Genomic DNA, 19,186 nt, shown 5'->3' on the forward strand with positions numbered 1-19,186 from the left:
TGGTTGTTTCAAAAGGAAAAGTGACCATAAACTGAGGTCTCCAACACAGAAGAGGGGAAGGGCTTCCTCAGGCGAGGGTAGAGGCTCCGCCGTGAGCAGTTTCTCCACAAGATGAAATCACGAGAATGCGTAGTCTGTGTTTGAACGTCTTGAGCGAACGTTTACATACCCGGACAAGAGTCTGGGGTTGAATTAGTGATAAGTGCGTGGGAAGCTAAGCAAACAGCAGCCCAGAGGACAATTATTAACTCCTGGGAAAACAGAATGCTGTGCAGGGAAGAAAAGTAACCGTGGTTTGCCTGGCTCAACTGTAAATGGCATTTCCGTGGCCGCATAATCTTCAAGGATGAGGGACAGGAACGGGAGAGAACAAGACCCTTTTCTTGCCCAGGAAGCCCTGGAGTGGGCTGTAAGGTGCTCTACATGCTCCTCCCTCCATCTCCATGCCCCACATTTCCCTGGCGGAACAGGATACACCACCCCACCTGTGCCCCCACCCCCTCTGCTTCCTCCTGTCCCTCTGGGTGACCTGTCCTTGCTCCCTTCTGAGGTCAGCCCCTCTGCAGGGGCACTGGCCCCTTCCCCTCTGGCCCAGTCAACTCAAGGGTATGGCTCCTCCGATGCCCACCCCTTCTTAGTCACACACAGGGACACCTACCTGTACACACGCCAAGCCACAGACACAGCCAGGCCACAAGAGAGAGGACCCTCCACTCTCCAGAGCCAGAGTGGGCCAGGGCTACAGACCATATGGCTTCAGTGGCTGGGCAAGGATGGGGAAGGGGTCCCTACCACAGAACTCAGCCCTTTTACACCTCAGCAGAGAGCAGCCACCCCAGCAGCACCCACAGGCTGCTTCCTCAGAAAGGGTGTGAGGCACAGTGGGCATGCTGGGTTGCATGGTGGTCCGCAAAGGACGCATCCATGTCCTGGAGCCTGCATGTGGGATCTTATTAGGAAAAAGGGTTTCTGCAGATGTAAAAAGTTAAGGAGGTCAAGGTGAGCTCATCTTGGATTATTTGGATGGGCCCCAAATCCAGTGGCAAATGTCCTTATAAGAGACAGAACAGACACAGAAAGAAGCCCATGTGAAGAAGGAGGTGGAGATTGGGTTGATGTAGCCACAAGCCCAGGAACGCCTGGAGCCACCAGGAGCTGGAAAACGCAGGAAGGAGCCTCCCCTGGAGACTGGGGAGGGAGCATGTCCCTGTCATTCGACATCAGACTTGTGGCTTCTGCTACTTTAAGCACCCCCAGTTTGTGGTCATATGTTACAGCAGGCCCAGGATGCTCACCCAGTGGGAGAGCCCAGGAGGGTGAGAAAGAGCCCCTTAAGCACAGAGGTGGTGTGTGCCGTGGATTGGGAGCCACTAACCACAGTCACTCCTCCTCAGAGGTCCCTGGCCAGATCGACCGCATCCAAGCAAAACTGAGCCATATGCAACTGCTCTTGACATGAAGGACAGGTTCCCCTGCTAGAATGTCAGTGCCATGATGTCAGTCACTGGGTTCTGTTCACTTTTCCATATCAGCACCTAATACAGCACATGGCACGTCACACATGCTCCAGCATTTGCTGGATGAATGAACGAAGGAAGAGCTGGGAACACGGGTGGCCTGGGAAGCCCCAGCAATCGGCAGCTGTCATTGACACATGAGTGGTGTGCCCTCTCTGCCTTTCAGGGGTGGCCCAGGGGCACAGTAAGGGGCCTCCTGCTCAAAGTCTGGCTGCTCACTGACCTGGCTCCAAGTCTCTTCCTCATGGCCAGGCTTCTCGGGCCACCCATTGGGGCACTGGTCTCAGGGCTAATGCTCACCAGGCCTGGTAGCCACATGCAAAGGGGCCACTGCCCCACAGACCAGCAGCCCAGGGAGTGAGGCAGCCACTGGCTGAGCCAAGGGAAGGGGAAGAGCTGGGGAGGGGAGGGTGGTTGAGGAGGGGATAGGGAGGAAGACTGGGGGGCTGGGAGGGGGAGTCTCCCTCTCCTCCCTGGAGCCCTGGATCCCTAGCTGGCCCTCTCCTGCTCTGGCTGGCTCAGCTGCCCCCAGCTCCAGTGTCCTCCCCTCTCCTCATCCACGGCTGGTCCGGGACAGGCAGGCAAGGTAGCTGGGGTGCAGGGGAGCGGGCACTGTCCCCCGGCCATGGTGCTGCCCTCTGTGCTGGGCGCTGGCTGGGACAGAAACAGCTCCCTCCCAGGTGCAGGTCAGCTGCAGTGGGTCCCCAGGGGCCCTGGCAGGGAGGCCCAGGGTGAAGCCATGCCACCTATGGGAAGTGATGGAGCCCCTCGAGAGGGTGCGAGCCAGTGGGGGACAGCCAGGCCCAAGGAGGCTGTGGGCTGCCTTCGAAGTGGAGCAGAAGCTGGGGCAGCCCCTCCCCAGGGCCAGCTGTGGGACTCAGTGGGCGGAGCAGGTAGAAGGAGAAGGAAAGTGGGGTCTCTCCTTGTCTTGGGCTGGCCGGGATGGCTGTGGGGCCCTGGGGAAGAGGCCTTTCTCACATGTGCATCTGGTCGAAAAAGGAGGTTCAAGGAGCTTGAGTATCCCAATCTGGAGGATGGGGACATGGGGGCTCCGCATTTACCTGGCACCGGGGTCCCCTCATATACTGAGACTCAGGACTCCTGTGTCCCAGCCCCTGCCATTGGAAACCGAGCACTAGGTGGGCCCTCTCTCTGCCTCTGTACCTGTCCTTACAACACCAGAGCTGCTGGGGGTTTCTTTTTTCAGATGACCCTGGGCCTTGGCCAGGACAGCCTGGCCCACAGCAAGGAGCCCTGGGCAGGCCTGTGCTCCCAGGACGAGAGCTGTCCATCCCAGGCTCGGGGAAGGGCTGGGACACCCACACAGGGAGCTTCCGGCCAGGGGAGCAAGGCTCCCGGGGGGCCAAGTTCAGGCACAGCTTCGGCGCCCCTTCCTGGAGCAGAGGCGGGGAGGCCCCTGTGGCCCCCGACTGTGGGCCCTGATGCCCGACCTTGTCCCCTCACTGGGGCTCTGGCTGGGCAGGCCCAGGCCTGGGCTGGAGAGCTATAGTGGGGTGAATGGTAGCACCCCAAAAGATGCATCCACGTCCTCACACCCAGGCGCCGCGAACATGACCTTATATGGAAAAGGGGTGTTTGCAGAGGTAATTGAATTAAAGATGTCAAGATGACAGCATCCTAGATTATCTAGGTGGGCCCTAAATCCTGTGGCAGGTGTTCTGGTAAGGGACAGAAGAGAGAGACACAGAGGAGGAGGCCACGTGCAGAGGGAGGTGGAGACTGCAGCGATGTGGCCACAGCCGAGGAACACGGGAGCCCCTGAAGCTGGAAGAGGCAGGAAGGACCCTCTCCTAGAGCCTTCGGAGGAAGCGAGGCCCCACCAACACCTCGATTTTGGACTCTGGCCTCCGGAACCGAGAGAATAAGTTCCTGCTGTTTTAAGCCACCTGTTTGTGGTCACTTGCCATGACAGCCCCAGGACACTTGTTCACACACACGAGGGAACGGGCTGAGCCCGGAGTCCTTCTGGGCCAGTTGAGGTGGGGGGTGCTCTGTACCCACATCATCTGGGACCTGGAGGGGGCTGGGGCAACCTTGGGAAGGGAGCTTCCTTTGGCCTTGGGCCGTCCCCAGAGAGCAAGCAGCCAACCTTCACAGGAGCTGGGCAGTGAAAGCCTCAGGCCGGGGGCTCTGGGTGTGCACCCCACACCCACTGCAGGAGGGTGCTGTGTGCCGAGCATGCAGGTCCCACGCAAGCCTGGAAATGGGGGACCAGGGGACACCGTGGGCAGGATTGTGTGGGACCATTTGCGCTGCCCACACTGGGGGTGGTAGCTTCGCTGTGGTCAGTCTGGAGCACCCTGGACCTAAAGCAGAACAAGGGAGATGTTGACAAGCCCACAATTAGGTCGGGAGATCAGTCCCCCTTCTAGAATTTTTTCAGTTTTTTATGATGAAGAATTACAAGAGAGGCATCCTCATCTGCGTTAGGCAGGGATAGGGCCTCCCGGGCAGCACACCCAGATTCCAACCTTCAGCCCCTGTTCACACCAGCCAGGTCAGGAGGCTGGCCCACCCAGCCTGAGGGCTCAGCCTGCAGTCCTGCAGGCCCAGGTGGAAGCCAGTGTGGGCGAGAGGTGTTTACAAGGGCCTCATGCAGAAAGCAGGGGCCTGGGGAGGGGACTGGCATTTGCCGCATGGGGAGGCAGAGAGGGGACGCAGGGTCATGAGCAGAAGAGATGGAATGTGTGTCAGCACAGTGCAAAGGTCCGCGGGGCTGGAGCTGGGTGGAGAGGGCAGTCGCCAGGAGCTTCAAGGGACCACTGAGAGGCCCAGGCGGCTGCCGAGTCCCGGGGCCGCTCTCCCCCACTGCCCACCCACTCCATGCCCTGGGCTTCCAGCCAAGCCCCAGCCCTGAGAGCCCAGCCAGCCACCCACCATTTCACAGGGACGCCCCAGGACGCCCCCCCCCCCACGTCTTCCTGCCAGACCCACCTCCCTCACAGGGCTCCCTCACGTGCTACACACCAAGCACCGGGCCTTGCTCCCCTGCCCTCAGCGTGTCTACCGGGGCTCCAGGTGAAATCACTTCTTCAAGCCTGTGAGCTCCCTGGAGCACACACACATGCAGGCTGCTTAGAGGGGTTCTGGAAAGCTCTGGCGCTTTCTCCTCCAGCAACCCCCTGAAGGGCTAGGTGAGGGGTGGGCTACACACACACACACACACACACACGCATACATACATCACACGTGTGTACTCACACCACAGCCACATCCACACATGCATAAACACATACACACACACCACTCCCCAACACACACACACGTGCACAGACACACACTGGCCTCTGCCTTTCTCGTACGTGTGAAAATCTCTTGATCCCCGATGCAGGCAAGAGAGGAGGCTGGGCCCTGCAGACCTGAGGCTCTCTGCATAACCAGGACTTGGGAGAGGACAGCTCCACAGGGCCTATTGGCCTGTGACTGAGTCAGGCAGTCACCCTCCAGGTGGCCTGGGGAGGGGGCTGGTCCCAGAGGTGAGCTTCCCAGTGAAGACCAAGCCAGCAGGGCCAGCAACAGGCTCCCCAACGGGCCCACCCTGCCCTGCCTGGCCTCCTCTCACCCACCCCTGGGAGGGTACAAAGGGCCAGGAGCCAGTGTAAGAGGCCAGGGAAGGGGTCAGCTGCCAGCTAAAATGGGGTCCAGGAGTGAGAGGCGACACTGAGCAGTACCTCCAAGGGCCATTGTGTCTGCTTTCCACTCAGCCCAGGCCCCGAGCTCTGTGCGTGCATGCGTATATGTGTCAGGCAGGTGAGGCGGTGTGTGTGAGCACGCACTGGGTGGTGGGAGTGTGTGCCATGTGACTGCAGGCAGGAGGCCGTGTGAGGGCCCGGGGAGGGCTGTGCCAGTGGATGAGGCCCGTGTGTGTGTTGTATGTGTGTGCGTGCGTGAGCCAGTGAGCAAGTGCGCTCCACCTCAGGGACTCTAGGAGCACAGTTGGCATTCGGAAAGCAGCTTCAGGCTCCTGAACAAGAGGCCGCCCCTCTGCCATCTCCCTCCTGCAGCAGCCTCCTCTGCAGCAGCAGCCACATGGCCGTGCACATCCAGGCTCTTCCACGTCTCCAGCCTCATTTTACCCTGAATATCCACACACTGGGTGCATGTGTGCATGGACATGCACACACTTGGGGCACAGTGCACTGCAGGAATACAGACATTCTTTCTAGGTCCCTGAGTAGGGCACGAATTTCCATGCCCCATGCGGTTCCCCTGCCTGCTATGAGCTCGCTGGCCTGCCCTTGCAGAGCTTTCCCTGGTCCTGCCCTACCTGTGGATTTTGTGAGCTAGTCGTCAAAGATGGGTCACTTCCTCCTGGATCCTCAGCTACCATCCTAGTAACTATCCCCAGAAACCAGGTGAGCGGGCTCATTCATTCACTCGCTCCATAAACACGTGTGGTGTGCACTATAGCATACCTCCTCCCGAACGGTGAGCTCTCGGTTAACACAACGAATCACCAGGGACTACATTGGGGTGCATAGTTAGGAAAAGCTGGTTTCAATGTCAACTATGAACACCATTGCTTGTTAAATCTGGTGTGTCTCAGACGTGGAATAAGCAATTCACCAAATATCTCTTCATGGAGTTACAAGTTTCTTATGAAAATCTCTAGCCCCATCTGTGCCTCCATTATGTTGGAGTTTCCCAGTGGGTGAGAATGTTCACTCCTGGTGAGGGGCAGAGGGGGTGCAGGCTGCCCTTTCTTTTCCTGAGTCTGGGTACAGAATAGCTGAAGAAAGCAAAACCATGTCCTCTGAGCCCATCTCCCTTTCCCTGAGACCCTCTTCTGTCACCCACTCTACCCAACACCCTACCCAACAACAGCAGGATGCCACTCTTTCCAAGTGCCCATGGGACACATCCCAACATAGACCATATTCCAGCCAAACAGCAACAAATTAAAAAGAACTGAAATCATACAGTGTGTTCTCTGACCACAATAGAATCAAACTAGAGATCAATAACAGAAGATAACAGAAAATTCTCCACATACCAGGAAACTAAACAACATACTTCTAAATAACCCACACATCAAAGAAGAAGTCTGAAGGAAAAACTTTTTAAATACACTGAAACAGATGAGAATAAAACTACAACATAGCAAGGTTGTGGAATGCAGCTAAAGCAGTGTTGAGAGGAATATTTATAGCACAAAAAGAAAGCCCATTTCTCTCCCTAAAAGGAATCAATTTCTCAGGGGCAGGCTGGTGCATGGGAGAGGGCTGGCACGTTGCCTGACTCACTCAGTCAACAGTGTCTGCTCAGGCCCAAGGCTTGACTAACGTACACTTTAAAAGAACATTAAAACCTGACTGCATCAGGAAGCTGGGAGACTGCAGAGCTCCCGTGTTCCACTGCATCTACATCTAAAATCCAAACAGTTGAATTGAGCTCTGGGTCTACCTCAAACTGACTGGATTAGTCTGAGCGAGTCATTCAAATGTTCAGAAGCTTACTTTCCTCATCTGTGAAATTCTAAGACCATCTACCTCACAGGGATCTTTTAGAATTAAATGATCTAACACTTAAGAGAGCATTTTGAAAATACTACAGGTCTGTTAGTTTTCTAGAGCTGCTATAACAAAATATCACACGCAGCGTGGCTGAAAACGACATTTACTGTTCCCCAGTTCCGGAGGCTTGTAGGTCTCTGCCCCATGGGGCTATCTCTGTGCATGTCTGTGTCCACACTCCCCCTTTTTAGTCATATAGATTAGGGCCATCCCACTCCAGGGTGACCCCATCTCAATTCATTACATGCAAAGACCCTGTTTCTGAATACAGTCACATTCCCAGGTGCTGGAAGTTAGGACTTCAACATTGGATTTGGGAGGGAGGCACACAATTCAACCCATAATGAGCTCTCTACCAATGTTCTGTTAGAGAATTTCAGTCTTTTTTATTATGGTGCCTCATTGGCTGCAGCCATATCAGATACATACATCCCAACAGTGACTGCCCCTGGCCAGCCTGCCTGGATGGCTGGAGAGGCGTGCTGCTGTCCCTGTGAAGGTGTGTGCACACCCATGTGAGCACATGCTGTGGTTGCTGGCTCCAGCTCTGTGTGCGCACAGCAAGCCCGGGCCCCCAGACAGGGCCAGCTTCACCATCCCATCCAGCCCCGTCCCACCCAGGCCCCTGCAGCCATGGGAGTCTGCCCGGCTCTCAGTGCACGTCTTTGGGGCTGTCCAATGGGATTCTGTGCCATCGCCTGGGTGCCCAGTCCCTCACAGAGGCGTGTTCTGCCTGTCTCCCTCCTCCCAGATGACAAGCACTCACACAAGGCTTCGGTTTCCTCAGTAACCAAGGCCTGCAGCTGACTGGTCACGGAACCTGCGGCAGAGGTGTCCCAGGGACCACCAATGTGATGACATGGCAGCTGGTCCTCCTCCTGCCCCTGCCCCCTTTCCTCCTCCAGCATACACCAAGCCAGCACCTGGGGGGTGGCCAGCCAGTTTTGGGCCAGGCCAGCTGAGGGACACAGGGGGAAGCCTGTGGCCAGCCCAGCCTTGGCAAGCACACACTCGGCTCTCTGAGACAGCTCACAGCCACCTGGAGCACTGTGAGGCCACGAGGGGTGCTGGGGCACCCGCCGAAGGGGGCAGAAGGTGAGAGCCCTGAGGTTGGGGAGGGTGAGGCTGGGCTGGGCCAGGAAGGCCAGCGGGGTCTCCGAGGGCGGTCTGGGGGGCGTTCTGGGAAGGGGAATGGCCGAAACAAAGGCTAGGATAGGGGCAGCAGCAAAGACCCAGTGTGCTGCCTGGAACAGAAGTGGGGACAGGTAGGCAGGTGAGGGGCCATGGGAGAGGAGCTGGGGGAGCCTTGGGGTGCACCAGAGCACAGGAGGAGGGGATTCGAAGGCAGGCATCTGGTCCCACCTCAGAAATTCGGAGTTCTCACCTGGAGGCGGGACAAGGCCACATGATGATGCCAAGAGTGTGCAGGAGTGGGAGGACTCCCGGGCAGGGGCAGGTGACCAGACAGCTGCCAGCCAGGGCTGGGACAGTGAGATGTGCCTCAAGTGTCACCTGTGGGAGGGGTCTCATGGAGGCAGGCCCAGTTCTCAGTCCTCCGTGGACCCCGACGGCCTGGCCAGGCACAGAGCAGGGTGGGATTAGCAGCTGGCAGAGCTAGACACGGTTCCCTCAAGAGACATGTATGGTGCGCCTGTGGCAGTCAGGCCCGATGCCAGGTGTGCTGGGGCACAGAGACATCCGCAGCGTCCATGCCCTCGCCAGCTAGCCAGGCGCAGAGGAGGCAGAAAGGGAAGCCCCAACAACACAAGGGAGGGAAGCAGGGTGACACCTGAGGGACGTGCCCCAGTGCTATGAGGCCGAAGGGGGTGAGGGGAGGGCACTGCCAGTAGGGGACACCCTATGTCCCAGGGCACTGGGCCAAGCAGCAACATGGTGAGGGAGGGCAAGGCCCGTGCCCAGCGCAGTGCCCAGGAGGTGCCTGGAGGGAGTGGGGGTCCTGCAGGGGGGTTCCAATCTCCCCCTCAGCCTGCCCCACAGCCCATGGGGGTCCAGCCCAGCCCCTCCCCCGGGCCCCCCTCCCTGCCCCGTGTGCTCAGGACAAAGGCCCACTGAGGCTGAGAGCTGGGGGAGGGGACAGCAGGCAGCGGGAGGGGGACAGCTGCCAAAGGCTCCCCACGGGGAAGGTGCTGGGAGAGCACCGCTGGAGCTGGGGACCAGGACCTAGAGGATTCACTCACCCCCTGCGCCCTCCCCTGGGGGAGACCCCGAGCCTGCCCCTCCTGTGATTGTGCTGGAGCACTGCTTCCCGCTCCAGGGAAGGGTGAGAGGCACAGGGGGCCAGCTGGCGGCCAGTCTATACACATTGCTAGGGCCCGACTCCAGAGCCAGGCTGGGTGCAAAGCCCTACAGATAGATGCCAACGCGACATGGTCCCTCTCCTCCAAATGTTCTGTCTGTTCCAAGATGCAGCTCCACAGCCAAGGGCCGCAGTGGTCCAGGGCTGGCAGGACACAGTCGGATCCTGTGCTGGGTGGCCCCAGCAAAGGGAAGACAGCATGCATGGTGCAGTGCAGATGTGGAGGGGCACGTACGGTAAGAGGACACAGGCACAACAGTGAACATTTGAGTGAATGTATTTTGCACATGGGATGGATGTGAATTTTGTGGGGAGCAGAGGGAGGACTATAGTAGCCTCAGAACGTGACCTCATTTAGAATAAGTCAAAGGGACAGGAGACATCCTGGTACATTCTGGGAACTGCAAGCAGTGAGCTGGAGCCAGCACGTGGGCTTGGAGGGAAGGGAGAGGGGCCAGAGGGGAACAGGAGGATCACTCCGGACTGCAAGCTGGACTTTGTCCTCTAGGCAGTGAGGGCCACTGAAAGGCGTGGAGGGGAGGGGTAGCTACTGCATCTGCTTACTGACAACTACCCTGGCCTTGGTGTGGAGGAGGGGCAAGAGGACAGGGCCTGGGCAGGGACCTAGGGGGTGCATTTGCAAGCTCGTGGGGTGGTAAAACCACCAGAACCTGCAATGTGAGGGGTAACGGAGAGAGAGGAGCTGAGGGCAGCCCCTAAGTATGGGGTGTGGAGGGAAGACAGTGAGCTCACTTTTGGACACAGTGCATCTGAAGTGCCACGGGGCATCCAGGAGGCAATGGCCGCAGGCAGTTGGAGTTATGGGTGTGGTGCCCAGAGACACTGTTACAGTCATCACCCAGGAGAGGAGTTGAGGTCATCCAGTGGGACATATGGAGAGAGATGAGAAGGGGCACGGAGCCTGGGACGAATGGCCAGAGTGGAGGGAAGGAAACCAGGAGCATGGTGGGTGCAGAGCAGGGAGACGGGACCAGAGCGAGGCGGCGTCCAGAGATGACTAGGTGAGGAAGGGCGAGACTGGAGCATGTTGGGAAACGTGGCAGGTATCGTGGGAAAGCGTCCCAGGTGCAGACAGGGTCGCGGGTACAAGTGGAGAGGCCGACTCTGGACCCGCTGAGCCTGGGCTCCAGGTGGCCAGGACTACAACTGCTGAGATGCTCCACGGTGTGAGTGGCAAAAGCCAGCTCCAGCCCGGCCCCTCCGGGACTTCCTGCCACTCCCTGGTCAGAGTGATCGGCCATCAAGAGCCAGCAGCCAAGGGTAGGGGGAGGAAGAGCCTTGAAGGCCTTGGAGTTTGACAGGAGGGTAGAGTCACATCTGGAAGCCACCACCTTGGAAGCCAGTGATGCCAACTGGCCTGGGGAGGGAGAAAGCCAGGCCAAGGGGGCTCTCTGCTCGGAAGCCACAGGGCGGCACAGAAGAGTTTCCAAATGCTCAGGAGGCATTTGGAAAGCCATTCAGGGATGTGAGGATGGAAGGACTCACGCAGAGTCGAGGGTGGTGACTGGAGGGTGGGGGACATGGGGGAGGGGCAGGCTTGGCTAAGGAAGAGAGGATGTCTGGGCACCACAGGTCCCCCCTTCCTGAGCACCACCTCTGGATACTCCTCTCCCTTGCAGCCTGCCGAGCCTGCCCAGGCACATGGTGGCTAGATGGGCTGTCACCGAGAGAGGAGCACACGGGATCTGCATCTGGGACACGGTGAGTGGGAGAAGCGGGTGTTGTGGGCCAGTGCGGGTGCTGGTTGATGGCGTGGGTGGAGAAGTGTCCCCGGGGCGGACGTGAGGGCAATGTCAGCAAGACGGCGGAATAGGAGGTCCCAACGCTCAGCCCTCCCGCAATGACGACAAAAACAATGAACGAACAACTACATACCAACATAAACAGGACATCAGTGGGCTGAGGACCTCCAAGTCCTGTTCCTCCAGGTCTGTGAGCAAAATAAGAAGGGCCAGGTAGCTATGAGAACACGAAAGACCCTTTGGAGGGCAAGCAGAGGGTCCTGGCCGGGGCCAGCCTCCTCAAGGACCCGAGCCTTTCCTATGGCAGGGGCTGGGCCGAGGGGGAGGCCTCGGATTGTGTGGGCAGAGGTGCTGGCCTGCCAACTGCCCCGCTGCCCGGGGAGCTCACCAGGGCCAAGAACCCCCATGTTGGATCCCCAAGTGTTGTCGCACATGTGCGCGGTGGGGGTGTGCCAAGCTCCTAAAGATACCTCCACTGAAGCACAATTTAGACGGGGAGGGGTGGGCACAGCAGCCACAGAGCAGGGATGGGGAGCAGAGAACAGGGCCCAGCTGGGACCCAGGCCCTCCTCAGATATCTGTAGCACCTCCCTCTGTCTGGGGTCAGCACCAGAGGGGTAGCAAAAAGGAGGCTGTTCTGCAGCTTCTGCTTGGATCCCTCTAGGGTCGGGGCCCTCACTCCTCCAGGCAGCCAGTCCCAAGCTGGCCGCTCTGATGAGTGGGAAGTCCTCCTAGGCTTATAGCCTTGGGGGTCCCATCCCGGACCCCCTGCTGGCCCCTCTGAGGCTGCGAAGAACAGCAGCTCAGGCCACAGGCGCCATCAGGAGGCCCCGGTGCCCACGGCTCTGGCCAGCTCTCCAAGGGCGTGTCTCAACAACTGAACCTTGTGTCACCCTCATGGTCCCATCCCATGCCAGCCACGGCAGCTCTCCCTGCAGCTCGGCATGCAGAGAAGAACAAATCTCAGGCCACTGCTCCAGGTGGTGACAGCGGAGTGGCCAGGACTGACTGACTAACTCCCAAAGCCTCTGTGAGAATGAAATGGCACTGGGCACACAGTGGACGGTGACAGAAGGGAGACAGCTCTGAAGACAGTTACCCCATCATCTGTAGGCAGGACACAGTGCAAGGCTGTGTGCCTGGCCCCAAGCGGGGGCCTTGGCTGACCCCTTTGCACCCACATGGATGTGATTGATCCCTGGGCATCACTACCACCCCGTCCTGCCCTTCCCCCTCCTCCCCAGCCTCCTTTCTGCCCAGGAGCTGGCCCTGAGGGGCAGGCAGGTCACGTGGCTGCATCTGCACTGCTCTCCTCACCCGATGCAAATCAGCTAGCAATGTGGGAAGCAGGTACTGAGGGGTAATAGCTACTCTCTAAATTTAGATGGGAACGTCCCCATGGAGTTGGCAGGAATATCCCGAGCTTTCCCTGTGGCAAGCTGCTCAGACAGGAAACTAGGGGGCAGAGAGCCTGGGGTGGGGGCCATGAGGCTAGGAGAGGTGACAGAGAAGGCCCTTGTCCAGGCTGGGGTGCGTGTGCTTTGGAGCCACAGCCTGGGACTCCAACCTGGTGGGGGTGGCCCACTCTCAAGGGCGGCGCAGGCCTCTCTGCAAGTGGGTTCTGTTGATTCGGATTGCATTCACAGCTCTCCGGAGCCCCGCAACCTGGAGCAGAAGGGAGCTGCCTCCTTCCTTGCTCTGGCCGGGCGGGTGGGCTTACCGGGACGCAGGCCCCTGCCCCCAAGCCTACGAAGAGAAAGACCCAAGGACCTGAGGACAGAGGCAATTCCCCTCTATGGAAGCTGCAGATTGGCTGGTGGCAGGTGTCACTCTGGCCTTGGCTCCTTACCTGCTAGTCTGGGGACCCTGAGAGCATCACCTCTCTGTACCTCAGCTTCCCCATCCGTAAGGTTCGTCCGGAGCTGCCGGGAGGGCTCGGTGAGAGCGCAGGGTACCCAGTGTGCCAGCAGCAAACGGTGCTGCCCGTTCTCATGGTCACAGTATTGGTGCCAGTACCAGGAATGAGGAAACTCACATCTGTCCCCAGATGCACTGTTCTCACTATCCAAGGGTCCTGCAAGGAAGCTGGTCCTGAAGTTTGTGAGCTGCCAATTGGAAACTTCAGAGACAGCAGGGCTTCAAAGGTCAGCCAGGATGCGGGGTGCATGACAATGGGGTGGCAGGACCCCACCCTGAGTCTTCCTCCTGGAGGCCACAGAGCGCAGTCAGCTCTGACTCCTTGCCTGGAAGGTGACTCCTGGCACACCCACAGCTCTTGTTCTGGCTCCCACTTTGCCACTGATGGCTGCAGGGCCTTGGGCAAGTGGCAGCGGTGGGTAGGAGAAGTGCTAGGTGCCCCCTGACCGCAGAGCAGCAAGTGGCTCAGGCAACCTGACGGGTGGGCCTTGCAGTGCTGCGGGCGGGGGAGCCAATAGGCAGGACAGTTGGGGTGCTCAGTGCTGTGACAGAGGGGGCAGAGGCCCCTGAGGAACGTTGTGAGAGAAGCTCACAGCCTCCCCACCCCACAGACATGTGAGCCAGGGTGAGAGGTGGCAGTGAGCCCCTGGCTTCCTGTTCCGTATGAGATGGCCTGACTGGAGGGGCACATTCCTGGGGAGGGAGGGACACAGAGATGTGGCAAGAAAGGCAGGTGGGACACTCACAGAGGCCTTACTCCTGGGCCAGGCAGAGCAATGGAGGGGGGTCCGCAGCAGGGCAGCTGACGGGTCCGTGCACGCCCTCTCTAGGCGCCCCCAATCTCCTGGCCCCATCCTGTCACCCTCCTCTCCCGTGGCCCCACTCATCTGTTCCCTCCCCTTCCACACGCCTCCCTTTGCCTGTCCAGCCAGTGGGCGTGGGCGGCTGGCTCTCCGGTGACAGGATTATATCATCTGTAACGTACATCCAGACACGCGCGCTGCCTTTCGGTAGGACAAGACAAGGAGGGGGAGCCTGTGCCGCTGGCCAGAAGGGCTTGAACCTGAACCTGAGCCCTCCTGGAATGGGGGTGCTAATGGCTCTCGAGGTCCTGGTCCCCAGAAATCAACCATGGCACAGGCTGGCTCTCTCTGCCCTGCCCTCCCCTCCCGTCTCTCTGGCTGTTCTCCGGCCCCTGTCTGGTGCTCACACCCCCAGGGCTCAGCGGCTGAGCCGGCCTGCCTTTGACTGGCCTGCAAGTGTAGATTTGGGAGCTGCCACAGGGCCATTTTGTTTAAAATCTCTCTGGCATGGCCCTCTTGGGAGCTGCTGCGGGCAGGCAGGGTGCTTCTGAACAGGGTCTAGAATGTGCTTCGGAAGGCATGGCAACTGGAAGCGAGATGCATCTAGAAGATGCTAGCTGGAGGGCTTCAGATCTAGGAGGGATGCAGAGGGAGGAGCTGGAGCAACAACGGCCAGGGGGCGGCTGTCATGTGAGCAGACGGCTTCAGTGGCAGATATTGCTCTCTGTAGGACACAGTGGTTACTCAGAAAAGTCTCGGGTGTGCATGTACCCAAGTGCCAGGCCCCCCAGATGTGAGCAGGGTTCCTGTGCAAGCGACAGATTCCGAGTGGGGTGAGATGAGCAGGAGGAGGGCGAACTTGTCCAGCGATGAAGTGGTGCCAGCAGAGCCCCCAGGGCAGACGGGAACCTTTGTAGCCAACCAGCTTGGGGACCCTGGGCAAAGCCCTGAGGAGGGTACCCGGCTTATGGCAGGATTGTGCCAACCCCTGGGCCAGGTGTGAGGCTTCACCTTCCCATGGCCTTTCTCTCAAACCTCCCTGGCCTGGAGAATGTCCCAGAATCCCAACCTGAAAAAAGTGCCCCTTAACAGGTACTGATGCCCTCAGCCAAAGGCCTACCATGTGAGAGTGGCAGAGCTGGGCCAGCCACCACTGGCACTGCCAGGCCGAAGGCCTCTCCACTTCCAGCAAAGCCCAGCTTCCTGGCCCCTGCACCTTGCCCGGGGCTGGCAGTTTGTGGGCAACTTTCAGGGTCTTTGGGAAGGACCTTTAGGGTTCAGGAGGGCAAGGGATCTGGGTAAGAAACAAGATGGCCACTTCCTAAGGGCCATCCCCAAGGAGGGGAAGAGAGGGAGTGACCTGCTGGTGGCCTTGAGCTAGTGCTGAGTGCCTTGGGGTTCTGGGTGGAAAGGGTCATGGAATAGACTCCGAGGCAGGGGCACAGAGGAGAGGGTGAGGGCTGGGGCTGGCCAGCTGCCTCCCCCTGCGGTTTCTGTCAGAAGCAGACAGGACCTGGGCAGGTGAACCGGGCTGCTTCAGAGAGGCAGGCCCAGCTGTACCCGCCATGCTCTGACTCAAACTCACACTCGAGTCTCCTTCAAGAAGTTTCTGCATTTTAATCCCCAGACCCTGGGAATGAGGAGGGAGGCCCTGTCTCCAAAGGCCCAGCAGGCCTGTGGCTTAAAACTCCCGGGGCATCTTTGGACAGGACATCTCTGGTCATTTGCTTTTTTCTCTCCAGCAACGGGTGGGTCTTGTTGCCTGGAGAGCAGAGACTGTGGGAGGGCTGGGTGGGAGTTTGCAGGGGTGGGGGGCAGTATTATTCAAATGTTTCTCCCCCATCCTTTCAGCCCTGAGTCACTGAAGCGCAGGATGGTGGGAGGGGGATGATTATCCAACCTTTCTAGAAACTGCTCTGAGTCAGATCACCGAGCCTTTGCCAGGGTCAGCTGAGTGCCCCAGCCATGGACACAGCTGCTATACTTCCTCCCCAAACAGGAGGACCACCCAGGGGGTGAAAGACAACCCCATCTTTTTAGGGCACAGTTTTTATCATATGTCGATTTCTTAGAAAAGGTCCCATAACTTCTGAACAACTGGCAATGCGGACCGTCCAACACAGGGCCAGCGGCAGGGAACCTGCACCCAGTTTCGTTTGCTGGCCTATGTGGGGTTGTCTTGGCGGGTCCAAGCCCCAGTCCTGAGCAGTTCAGCTCCCTGATGCTGAAGAGGTGGGCCCCAGTGGGTGTCGTCCACAGGGCAGACCCGAAAGGCCAGAGCAGCGAGAGGGCTGCAGGGCCCGTAGCTTCCACCTGGGAGCGCTGAGCTGAGGCTGAGGCTGGAAAGTCAAAGAGGACAGGGCGGGCATGCCAGGCTGGCAGCGGCAGGACCCTCCCCAGCTCACAAATCATGGCTTGAAACTGCAGCAGAGCCAGGAGGGCCCACTTCTCTCCCCAAATGTACATCCCAGATTTGAGGCCAGAGATGGGACAGCAACTTGGGCTTGAGAGGCAAAGCTGCTGCCCTCCTCTCTTCTCCAGGGGTAATGACTCAGGGCAATGCAGTGCTGCTGCAGACACAGCCAGGCGGCCAGGCCTGCCTTGGCTGCGCCATCCATGGAGTGGCTGCTGGCATCCCAACCCTGCCTGGCCCCACTGTATTCTGTTCTCCCTGGGCCAAGAAGCCAGCCCTTCACACCCCACAGCCTCTGGCTCTTAGCATCTCCCCACTGCAGGTGTGGGCCCGGCTGCACACTTCTGGCCTGGGAGCCCCAGAAAGGCAGGGCCCATGCCTCTGCCGGCTCCCTGCCTCCCCTCCCCCACAGCAGTGAGCTAGGCCCGGCCTTGTGGGCTTCTGTACTCACACTGGCAGAGGCTGTAGGCTTCTGAACTCAGCCAGCCTGAGCCCAGTCCAGCACTGCCACCATATTATTATGCCACCACTGCCTCAGTTTCCCTAGCTGTAGCATGGGAACGATGTCCTCTGACTTCCAGAACTGGTGTAAGGATAAAATGAGGTCCTTGACAGGAATGCTTGTAACCTTTGGTACAGAAGAAAGCAAAGGGGACCTGGTGACAACACCCCCTCCCCACTCGCTCCCAGCCCTTCCCCCAACTTCCTGGCTCCACCCCTTCCAGACACTGAGACTCAAATGCCGTTACTATTAGCCAGAATCTGACATAAGAGAATGAGAGGAGACAGTGGGAGGGGGGGGACCTGGGGGAGTAGGGGCAATTGCAGCGCTGTCAGTAGGACCTTATACTGTCCCCAATGTGGGAGCGGAAGGTGGCCCTGGGGGCCAAGCTGTGCTCAGTCCGTGATGGACCCCTTCGCTGGGGTGCCAGTGTAGACTCTGCGGTGCAACCCCCACCCCCAGGCCCAGCCTAGGTCAGGTCCTCCCACCCCACTCCCGCGCCCCAAGCTCAGAAGCCCCCACGCAGCAGCGCTGTTGGGGGCCGGGCGCCGCAGGGCGCGTCGGGCAGGACGGAGAGGGCAGAGGCTTGCAGGTGGGAAGAAGGCGGGCGGGGGCGTGGAAGGTGGAGGGAGACGCTGGGCAGGCCGCGGCCCCACCCCGCTCCCTCCCTGCGCGCCGCGGGCGACATTGCCCCTCCTGGGCAGGGGGCGGAGAAGACGGGAGGGGAGGAGGCGGCGGCAGAGGCGGAGGAGGCGGTAGCGGAGGCGGGATTTGGAGTTTCCCTCCGCAGCGGCGGCGGCGGCCCCTCGGCTCCAGGCGAGGCCGCCGCCCGGGGCTCCGGTGGCATTCTGCTGCGGCGGTGGCGCTTCCCGCCGCCAGAGCTTTGGAAACTTCCCGGCCGCGACGCACAGAGCCGGCGCAGGGAGCGGAGCGGAGCGGAGGTAAGCAGAGCACGCGGCGCCTCGGGGTCCCCCACCCCACCCCACCCCACCCCCACCAGGCCTGGCCGTCCCCCGACGTGCACTCCTCCACTCTGCACTCCCAAAGTCCTACCAACGCTCACCCCACGAGGCCAACGCACGAGCCCCTGCAAGACCCATTCAGTCCTGCCACCGCACACCCCCGCGCCCCGCCCGTACACCTCCCGGGTCCCCTGCCACTTACACGGGCTGCACACTCGCGCGCGCACAAACCACGCACCACGGACCTTGGTCCCTGTAGTGCACACACTAGCAGCCCCTGACCCATCACTCACCACTGTCCCCAACTCACGCAAACACCCATCCCAGACCCTGCCACGCCCCAGTACACACCCAAGCGCGCACACACGCTTCCAACACATCTCTGTTATACCTGCACCAACATAGTTCCCCCCACGAGGCCCCCACCACCTCACACTCTCCATATGCCCATTACAGACACCCCACCCACGTTCCCAGCCCAGACACTGCAGTCCACCCACCCCAGAGCGAAGTCCCAACACAAACCCACACGCCAGCGGCTGACACTCCCCACTCCCCAGGCACACACCTCCAGCATCGCCAACACCACTAATACGCCCCATTATGCTTGCACACCTGCTGGATCGCACACTCCCCAGCATCCTGCCCCGCCCCCACCGCAAATCGCCTTCGACACCCCCAGCCATCCCTGAGTCCCTCCCACCACTCTCCCCCAACACCTGGCACGCGGGCTCTAGAGGCTGCAGCATTTGGTGGCATCCCTGCCAGGCACCTCTGGCTCTCCTTTGGCAGCGGCTCACCAGCCTGGGCCCCCAAGTGCCTACCTAAACAGACCTTGAGACTCCCAGCGACTGAGTTGGCCTCTTCCCTAAGGGATAAAGAAGGCACTTAGGGCCCAAGGTAGGGTACTCAGATGGGGAGGCGAGAGGCCACGGGGAGGGGGCGGGGAGGAAGCAGAAAGAGGCGCTGAAATGGAGGCGGCCCAGGTGGGACCAAAGGGGCGCCAGTGCCCGGCATGCACATAGTAGGTCGGTTCCTTGAGGGCTGGGGTCCCCGTGCACTGTGTGCCTGTCTGCTTGTGTGTTGGGGGGAGGGCTGTGTGTGCACGTGTGCTTGTGCGTGTCTGGGGGTGGAGGAGGAGTGTGTGCTCGGCAGAAGGAAAAAGCAGGAGCAGCACCCTCCTGGGCTCCCTCAGGCAACAATTGGTTTCATTCATTCATGCCTTCTTTGTTAACGAGCATTTCTTCCGTGAGCGCCGGGCGCGTGCCAGGCCCTGCACTGGGGGCTGGGGCCAGCTTGGGGCCGGGCACACACCCGTTCCTGCCTTGGAGGAACTCCCAGTCCCGCGAGGAGATCGACCAGGAAAAGCAGAAAGCCATCCCCAGCGGAAAGTGGATTTGGTGGAAAAGACACTGGATTTGGCAGGAACGCAGTCGCTGGGAGTTGTGCTCCTGGCCA

This window comes from Propithecus coquereli, unplaced genomic scaffold (genome assembly GCF_000956105.1).
Source record: "Propithecus coquereli isolate 6110/MARCELLA unplaced genomic scaffold, Pcoq_1.0 Scaffold748, whole genome shotgun sequence".
Classification (NCBI taxonomy): domain Eukaryota; kingdom Metazoa; phylum Chordata; class Mammalia; order Primates; family Indriidae; genus Propithecus; species Propithecus coquereli.